The sequence below is a fragment of the Monodelphis domestica genome, chromosome X, assembly GCF_027887165.1.
Source record: "Monodelphis domestica isolate mMonDom1 chromosome X, mMonDom1.pri, whole genome shotgun sequence".
In the NCBI taxonomy this organism is placed as follows: domain Eukaryota; kingdom Metazoa; phylum Chordata; class Mammalia; order Didelphimorphia; family Didelphidae; genus Monodelphis; species Monodelphis domestica.
The window spans coordinates 67,051,203-67,061,735 of NC_077235.1; positions in this window are offsets into that span (position 1 = coordinate 67,051,203).

The window sequence follows — 10,533 nt, forward strand, 5'->3', positions numbered from 1 at the left end:
AAATTACTAACACTGAAATAAGCCTCTCACATGAGATAACCTATAAATATGAATATCAATAAAGATAAATACGGTAGTGGTGAAGCCATCATTAAGCAGGTTTCATCCTACAGCATAACTTGCCCCTACATATATTATTGATGCTTTCTACTCACAAAAGAAAAATGAGGAGATGGCAAATGTAAGAGAATGGGTGTGTTTGAGGTGGAGGTAAATGAATGAAGCAAACATCCATGTGTGCCCAAGAGAATGGTGTGGTGAAGACTGCTCACAGCGGCTCCTACAAGCAATATCAATAATGATGATGTAGATACAGCACTGAATCAGGGCAGGCAACCAAAATAAACCATAGAAAAAGAACAAAGTAAATATCCCCAATTAAACACTAATTAGTAAATCCTAACCCTCAAAGCAGAAATTAATAAAATTGAAAGTAAAAGAACTACTGAATTAATAAATAAGAGGAGCTGGTTCAATGAAAAAATAGAGTATTGGTAAATTTGAGTTTTTTTAAAAAGGAAGAGAATCAAATGAATACTATCAAAAATTAAAAGGGCAATTTCACCTCTAATGAAGAGGAAATTAAAGCAATTGTCAGGAACCATTTTGCCCAATTATATGCATATAAATCTGATAATCTAGGGGAAATGGATGAAGATTTACAAAGATATAAATTGCCTGATTAAAAAAAGAGGAAATGCAACACTTAAATAAATAATCCCATCTCAGAAAAAGAAATTAAGCAAGGCATCAATGAACTCCCCAAGAAAAAAATGACAAAAAGAGATGGATTCACAAGTGAATTCTATCAACCATTTATAGAATTATTAATCTTAATACTCCAAAAAAAAATGTTGTAACTGTATAATATTCGATGTGCTTTTTCTACAAGCTTATCAGTGCCAATTTTTTCATATTTTTATTACATACTCCAAAAAGGAAAACTTAAGAGTATACTTTGCCCTTGCTCTATGTAGGTGTGTAATAGCCTATTCCCCCTAGGAGGGTCAACAACTGCGCGTCCACAGAAATTGTCCAACCTAGAGCACTCAGTTTACCACTGAGGCTTTATTTTCATATACCAGAACGTCTTCCAGTATTTGAAGGGGAAGCTAATGGACTCCAAATCCAGCGGCCTGCCTGAATTCTGGGACTGGTGGGAGAGAGCAAGAAAGAGTTCCCATAAAGATATTACCCAAAAAGATGAGGATTCAGGAGTAATGATCAACAATGTTATTAATATGTAACCACAGAAATGGTGGTTGGCACAAAATGTCTACATAGGCATTGTCAGGAATGTAATCTTTACATAGATGAAAATGATCATTTTCAATAACATAGGTTCTTAATTAAAAATTTCAAAGTATATTTTTCCTGACATCTCATTCCTTTTAAAGAGTAATATCAGGACTATCTGTCCAATATAAATCTTCAATCCTAAATTTTTGTTGTTGTCATGGTTACTAGGTTTAGGCTATCAATGAAAAATTTCTATCACAAACCATAACAAATTTCATTTCGAAGAAGAAAAGATCAAGGATGTCCAGGGAAATCATGAAAAAAAAATGCAAAGGAAGGAGGACTTGCAGTCCCAGATCTCAAACTATCCTATAAAGCAGTGATTATCAAAACAATTTCATACTGGCTAAGAGAAAGAAAAGAGGATCAGATTAGGTTTGGATCAAAATCTCACACCCTACACCAAGATAAACTCAGAATGGATGAATGAACTGAATATAAAGAAGGAAACTATAAGCAAATTAGGCAAACACAGGTACTTGTCAGATCATTGGGAAAGGAAAGACTTTAAAACCAAGAAAGAGCTAGAAAAAAATCACAAAATGTAAAATCAATAATTTTGATTACATCACATTAAAAAGTTTTTGAAGAAACAAAACTAATGCATCCAAAATTAGAAGGGAAGCAACAAATTGTAAACAATCTTCATTACAAAAACATCTGACAAAGGTCTAATTACTCAAATTTATAAAGAGCTAAACCAATTGTACAAAAATCAAGCCATTCTCCAATTGAAAAATGGACAAGGGACATGAATAGGCAATTTTTCCGTTACAGAAATCAAAACTATTAATAAGCACATGAAAAAGTGTTCTAAATCACTTATAATCAGAGAAATGCAAATCAAAACAACTTTGAGATATCACCTCACACCTAGCAGATTGACTAACATGTCAGCAAAGCAAAGTAATGAATGTTGGAGGGGATGTGGCAAAGTTGGGACATTAATTCATTGTTAGTGGAGCTGCAAAATGATCCAATCATTCTGGAGGGCAATTTGGAACTATGCCCAAAGGGCGATAAAAGACTGTCTGCCCTTTGATCCAGACATAGCACTCCTGGGTTTGTACCCCAAAGAGATAATGGGGAAAAAGACTTGTACAAAAATACTCATAGCCGTGCTCTTTGTGGTGGCCAAAAATTGGAAAATGAGGGGATGCCCATCAATTGGGGAATGGCTGATCAAATTGTGGTATATGTTGGTGATGGAATACTATTGTGCTCAAAGGAATAATAAAGTGGAAGAATTCCATGGGGACTGGAACAATCTCCAGGAATTGATGCAGAGTGACAGGAACAGAACCAGGAAAACAATGTACACAGAGACTGATACACTGTGGTACAATCGAAGGTAATGGACTTCTGCATTAGTGGCAATGCAGTGATCCTGAACACCTAGGAGGAATTTATGAGAAAAACCACTATCCACACCCAGAGGAAACAGTGTGGGAGTAAAAATACCAAAGAAAAACAACTGCTTGAATACATGGGTCATAGGGATATGGTTGGGGATGTAGACTCTAAATGAACATCCTAGTGTAAACAACATGAAAAATGGGTTCTGATCAAGGACACATGTAATACCCAATGAAAATGTGTGTTGGTTGTGGGAGGAGTGGGAGGAGGGGAGAGAGGGAAATAATGTGATTATTATAACCAAGGAATAATGTTCTAAATTGACTAAACTCCTTCAAATGAAAAAATAAGGAAACTGAGTCTGCAAGAGTTTAATAAGGAAGAGAAGCAGAGGCATAGGTGAGAGAATAGCAATAAACCAGGGATGAGGGGAGCCCTGGTGACAAAGAGGACACTGGATTCTCTCTGTGGTCAAGGAGAGATGGCAGTGAGAGGGGTAAATTCACTCAGTTACCCAACTTCCTCTTAGGAGAGTACAGTGTCAAGGGTGACAAGCCTCACCTGGCTGAGAGTGAGGTTTGTTTGGGCCCCATTGTCATAGCAACAAGGGAATGTTTGGTAACAGAGCCAGTGACTTCACAGAAACTGGTCTTAATTCCACATTTCTGAAGCTCAGGGAAGAGCAGAGCCAGCCAGGAGAGAATGTGGAGGCAGAGGAAGACAATAGTTCCCTTGGAAGAGCTGTGACTACGAGAAAAGTACTGTCCTGGTGAGTGTACTCTTTTTGTGACTCTGAGAAAAGTACTGTCCTGGTGAGTATACTCTTTATCTCTCATCCAAAATTTTGGGGGAGGGAGCAAGAGTGGAGGTCTGCTGGGAAAAGGGACCCACTGAGCTTCCACTCAGCTTTTTGCTGCTTGTAAAGAAAAAGACTGCCCCAAGTCCTAGTGGTGTGGGAGGAGGTGGGGGGTAGTGACTAGCCCAAGGTCACACAGAGTGTCACGTTACTCAAATACAGGAAAATCTTGATACTGTAAATTTAAATCAATATCCAATGACTACAAGAATTAGATTTTATAAGATTTAATAATAATTACTTGAAGCAGAAGGAATAAAAGGACAAAAGTAAAAGTCTAAGTACAGCCAGCTTTCCCAGCCACGTTCACAGGAAAAGAGAAGAGAGGGTGTGTGTCCCACACAAACTTTATCCCCAAAACTGATGAATGTAACAAAACAAAAGTGGGATGCTGGGAAAGCAAATCGTGAGGTGCAAAATTCTAATTACACAGTACTCACTTAAAATGCCAGACTAAAGAAAAGACAGACAGACAGACAGAAAGAAGAACAAAGAGACAAGAATAAACCGCAGACAGAGAGACAAATAGATAGACAGATACATAGACAGAATTGGGCTATTTATTGGGTACTTACTATGTAACAGGTACTGTACTAACTTTCAAATAAGAGAATAGAACTCTGGGGGCACTTGAGTATCAAGCTGCAGACTAGGAAATGAGATGGAGGTTTGGTTCCAGGTGTCAATTTTGGAAAACACACAAACACTAAAGCAGTTAGAAAGGCCAAGTCTTTAATAAGGACCAGAGCGTGCTCAAGATTCCTCCACCACCCAGAGTCAAGACCTTCATACCACATAGAGTCAAGGCTCTGAGACTCTGGGAACAGTGTCTCTTGGAAAACATCCCCCACCCTAGAAATTTTCCAAAGAGTAACTAAACTTGGGGGTCTTATATATCTTTTGGGGAATAAAGGACAGGAAAGGATGACTGATTAGCTTTACAATGGCCTCAAGGAATTGAGGAATCCAGGCCTGGATTGTCAGGGAAAGTCTGATACTTTACAATGGATATAAAAGGATAATTCTAGGCTTGGTCTGGGCTACCTGGGAAGAGGTCTCTGATACAATTGGAAAGACCTCTAAGAACAAAAGGTTTGATTTAAGATTTGATTATGTACTAATCTGATATAAACTAGGACCATTAAATAATTTCAGTTTTCCAAATTATTTAGCACTACAAAGAATGCAGGTACAAATATTTTTGTACAAGTCTTTTCCCTTATTATCACTTTGGGGTAAAAACCCAGCACCAGTGAATGGTGAGATCAATTCACAACTATACCAGCAATGCATTTGTTTACCAACTTTGCCACATCCCCTCCAACATTTAACACTTTCCCAAAGGGTGTGAAAAGAATGTCTTCCCTTTGATCCAGCCACAGAACTGCTGGGTTTATACACAGAAGAGGGGAGGCAGAGTCAGGATGGTGGCCTAAAACGAGCAGAAGTTTAGACCTCTGAATACCCTTCCTTACCGATCACAAACTGAATGCTCCTAGGGGACTGAAAATCAAACCTAACAACAATACAGAGCCAAGGAACCCTCCTGCTGGACTCAATTCAAAAGGTATACCCCGCCCAAAGCCAGAATCTGAGAACACTCGGGTTTAAGGGGAAGGCAGAAGGAAGTTCCCAGGACCGCTCTCCCCGCCCACCAAGAGTGCTGAGACTCCAGAGGCAGTGGGAACTTCTGAATGGGCAAAGGAGCTGTTCTGGAGGGTGTACCTTGTGGGCAGGGCTGTGCCAAGCTCAGAGCATCGAACACAGATGGCAGGGAAGAAGCTAGAGAGGGAGCATAGAGCTGGCAGCCTGGCCAGAGCTGTGGAGATCCTCCATATTTGCTCCAGCCTTAGAGAACGTGTTGGCTTCAGAGCACACCCAGCCCAGCCAAGCTAAGCTTAATCCCATCAAAATTCATCAGAACTCAGGGAAGCCCAGGCTCTGCACCCCTTCCTCATTGACTACTGGACTTTAATCCAATCAAAAGCATCCAGGGGACAGGGAAGCTCAAACCCCCAACAACCCTGCCCAAGAGACTGCACTGAGAGGTCTTCTGTCAAAGTTCCAATAGGGGAGACTGACAGAAACCCACAAAACCAAAAAAATGAGAAGAGCAAGAGCACAGACACATATGGGGAACAAAGAAGGATATGAGCAAAGAACAGAAAAAGAAGAAAGAAATTACAATAGATAGCTTCTATATAGTGAATGGAGCAGAGGGGGAGGGATCAGCAAATGATAAATCAGAAATCCCAGCAAATTCGATAAACTCAAAACACAGTTCAAAACACAATTAAGAGAGGCTGAAGACAACTTTAACAGCAAGATACATCGTCTTGAAAGCCAAAATTAATCAGCCAGAAAATGAGGCTAAGGAGATGAAAAATGAAGTAAAGGGGATGAAAGATGACCTCAATCGAAAATCAGACCAGAAAGAGAGGGATGACCAAAAATCCGGGGATGAAATCCAGTTTTTAAGAACCAGAATACAACAACGAGAATCAAGTGACCTCACAAGGCAGCAGGACACTATGAAACAAAACCAAAAGAGTGAAAAAATTGAGGAAAATATGAAGCATCTCATTCACAAAACAGAGGATTTAGAAAATTGTTCAAGGAGAGACAATTTACAAATCATTGCTCAACCAGAAGATCATGACAAAAGAAAAAGCCTGGATACAATACTACAGGAAATTATTCAAGAAAACTGCCCCGATATTCTAGAACAAGAGGGAAAAGTGGAGATTGATAGAATCCACAGATCACCTCCTGTACTTAATTCACCAACTGACAACACCCAGAAATGTTATAGCCAAATTCAAGAACTTTCCAAGTATTTGTAAAGTATTTCCAAGTATTTGAAAAGACCAGAACTCCACAGTGGAAAGTTTGATATCCAAACACAAAGAGCAAGAGAAAAATGAAAAGGTAAATATTAAAGAAAGGGAAAAGGAGAAAAATGTATTTTTCTTGTATTCAAACTCTCTTCTATAAGGTCTACATTTCGAACGAATTGTATATATATTAATATGTGGGGGAAATGTTATGTGTAATTCTCAAAAATTGTATGCATTGTTATATTAATTAGAAGAATCACTCATAGGGAAGGATTAGGGCATTAAGATGATATGGAGAAAGGGGGGAAAGAAAGAAAAAGGGAGGGAGGGAATCGGTGATGGTATCATGATATACTAGAAGAAATAGAAATAAATTAAATAGAATAATCCTTGTCCCACAAAGATACACATGGGAAAGGGAGGGGAAGAATTCTCTTATAAGAATGAGAGGAACAGAGTGTTTATTGGCACAACTTAAACCTTACTCTCCATGTAATCAAATCTGAGAGGGAAGAGCATCTAGACCCATTGGGATCTTGAATTCTATCTTATACAACAGGGTAAAAGGGAAGGGAAAATTTAGGGGGAGTAGAGGGTAGGGAGTTCAAAAAGGGAGGGAAGGAGAAGGGGAGAGAGAAATTAATAGACTCTAAAAAAAGAAGGGAACAAAAGGGGAGGGACTAGAAAGGGAAGCATATCAAGGGAGGGGATTATGGGGACTGATTTAAAGTAATCTACCAGTTTAAAAGGTTATAGCAAAAGAAGAAAGGTCAGAATTAGGGGAGGAGATCAAAATGCCAGGGAAGTCACAAGTGACAATCATAACTTGAACGTGAATGGGATGAACTCACCCATGAAACGTAGAAAAATAGCAGACTGGATTAGAATCCAAAACCCAAGCAACACACCTAAGGTGGATAGATACTCACAAGGTCAGAATTAAAGGATGGAGTAAGAAGTATTGAGCCTCAACTGATAGAAAGAAGGCAGGAGTTGCAATCATGATCTCTGACAAAGCCAAAGCAAAAATAGACCAGATCAAAAGGGATAGGGAAGGTAAGTACATCCTGATAAAAGGGAGTATAGACAATGACTAATCAACATGTATGCACCAAATGGTATAGCACCCAAATTTCTAATAGAGAAACTAGGAGAATTGAAGGAGAATATAGATAGTACAACTATATTAGTGGGAGACCTGATCCAACCACTATCAAATTTAGATAAATCAAAACAAAAAATAAATAAGAAAGAGGTTAAAGCTGTGAATGAAATATTAGAAAAATTAGAGTTAACAGATATATGGAGAAAAATAAATAGGGACAAAAAGGAATACACTTTCTAGTGTTTTGAACAGGAATGAGTGTTTTATTTTGTCAAAGGCTTTTTCGGAATCCATTGAGATAAACATGCAATTTATGTTGGTTTATTAATTCATATGGTAAATTTTTCTGATAGATTGCCTAATATTAAATTAGCTTCGCATTCCTATTATAAATACCTACTTGTGAATAATCCTTGTGATATATTGCTGTAATCTCTTTGCCAGTTTAAGATTTTTGCATCAATGTTCATTTAAGGAAATTTATCTGTATTTTTCTTTCTGTTTTGGTCTTAATTTAAGTATCCGCACCATATTTCTGTCATAAAAACTTGGTGGGATTCCTTCTTTCCTTATTTTACGAAATTTTTTTAGAGTATTAAGATTTATAATTCTTTAAATGGTTGATAGAAATCAGTTGTGAATCCATCTCGTTTTGTCATTTTTTTTTCTTGGGGAGTTCATTGATGCCTTGCTCAATTTCTTTTTCTGAGATGGGATTATTTGTTTAAGTGTTGCATTTCCTCTTTTTTTAATCAGGCAATTTATATCTTTGTAAATCTTCATCCATTTCCCCTAGATTATCAGATTTATATGCATATAATTGGGCAAAATGGTTCCGGACAATTGCTTTAATTTCCTCTTCATTAGAGGTGAAATTGCCCTTTTAATTTTTGATAGTATTCATTTGATTCTCTTCCTTTTTAAAAAATCAAATTTACCAATACTCTATTTTTTCATTGAACCAGCTCCTCTTATTTATTAATTCAGTAGTTCTTTTACTTTCAATTTTATTAATTTCTGCTTTGAGGGTTAGGATTTACTAATTAGTGTTTAATTGGGGATTTTTACTTTGTTCTTTTCTATGGTTTATTTTGGTTGCCTGCCCTGATTCAGTGCTGTATCTACATCATCATTATTGATATTGCTTGTAGGAGCCGCTGTGAGCAGTCTTCACCACACCATTCTCTTGGGCACACATGGATGTTTGCTTCATTCATTTACCTCCACCTTAAACACACCCATTCTCTTACATGTGTCATCTCCTCATTTTTCTTTTGTGAGTAGAAAGCATCAATACTATATGCAGGGGCAAGTTATGCTGTAGGATGAAACCTGTTTAATGATGGCTTCACCACTACCGTATTTATCTTTATTGATATTCATATTTATAGGTTATCTCATGTGAGAGGCTTATTTCAGTGTTAGTAATTTAGCCTTAACATTTAAATTCAATCTTAAACCTCCTACTTCATTTCCTAAATTCAGAATTACATTTGGCTACATTATGCCCATTTTGACAGTGTTTTGCTGTTTGGAGCGGTGTAAGCCAAGAAGCCAGATTCATCAGAACAACTGTTGCATGTTCTAAAATCCAGTAAAATTGGTTTTAGAATGGGTGGAAATGTAATGCTGCCGTTTTGCAACTGTTTTCATTCACCTTCAACTACTTAACAACCATAGCCATGCTTACATAGCTTAGGCTTTTTACTTCTATTAACTATTACCTAGTATGAAAAAAATGTTGCAACTGAGTCAGCTAATGGAAAGCCTGTAGATAAAAATTTGTTAAAATAATTCTTCTGACAGTTTTGGGTACACATTTCATTCTCCTGAGTATTTATTCATTGGCAATAAGGACTCATTTACCATTGAACTTCTGCCTAAATCTATAGGTGAATGGATTAGCTTTCCTAGTCACAAAGGTTCTCTTCTTATCTCCCTGTTTCCTGCCTTGAGGCTTCAAAATGCATAAACTTTAGGGGTACTGGGGAGCCATTCAGTGTTCTATCAGAACCTTGTTTATTAAAACTGCTGCTTAGAATCTACTATTTATGTGCTGGGCCTCCCCGCTTTTGGCACTGATATTTTGCCAGGTTTTCCTTAAGACCTAAACTCTTCTTTTAAGAAAAGGGACCTCTTTGAATTTGCTTACTTATTCATAATGGCTAATAATTTCTATCTGCCTCCATAATTTCCCATATTCTACGCCTTGCCTTCCTGAGGCTCCTTTCATATTACAGAAAATTTGCTAATAACAGAAGAAAAGTGGGAAGTAACTTAAGATGAGGGAGAATTGGCCATGATCAGCGTCACCTGTAGAACTTGGCATAAACTCGGCCTTTCCATTCACCCTTGTGACTGTATCAATAACCAATTTCCTCCATAGCTTATCTTTTTCCCAATTACCTTCCCATACAATTTACTATTAGATGGCAATTCTCTAACCAGGCTCCAGATTGAAAATAAATTTATCTTCTATTACTAACAATCATTTCTGGGCTCCGTCATTCCTCCTAACTTCTTCTGATACTACTTTGAGACAAACTAGCACTCTGGCTTCTCTGCTGCAAATTCTCCAATGAACAGATGTTACTTTCAAACCTCTTAACCTGGTAAAATATAGCTCTGTCCTTTCTAGGTTCTCTACTTTGCTCAGGGGAAATACAATTCTCAGGGGAAACAAAATGGCCAGTTTTATGTCTGCTACAGAAACATTTCTAGTCAATGAAAATGATGAGAAACAACACTTATCCGGATCCAGGATCTTGGGGCTCCTTCGGATTCTGGGCTGCAGGAAAATCTGGTCCAGGCTTTTGGCTCCTAAGAAACATTTTGAGCTAAAACTTAACTTTATTAGGCTTTAATCCCTTCACCCACACTCCAGAACTGGGGTGGCAAAATACAGGACATTCCTAGAAATTTGAGTTTCCCAGGTGAGAAATTCCTTTATTAGGGGTCATGTGCCAAAGATCATCAGAAATAATGATCACAAAGCCATTAGTTCTCTCCACTAAAAAGTAAAATTAGTTCTAAGCATTCACTGGACTTTTAAAGCAAAAATTTATCTATTGTAATGGTTG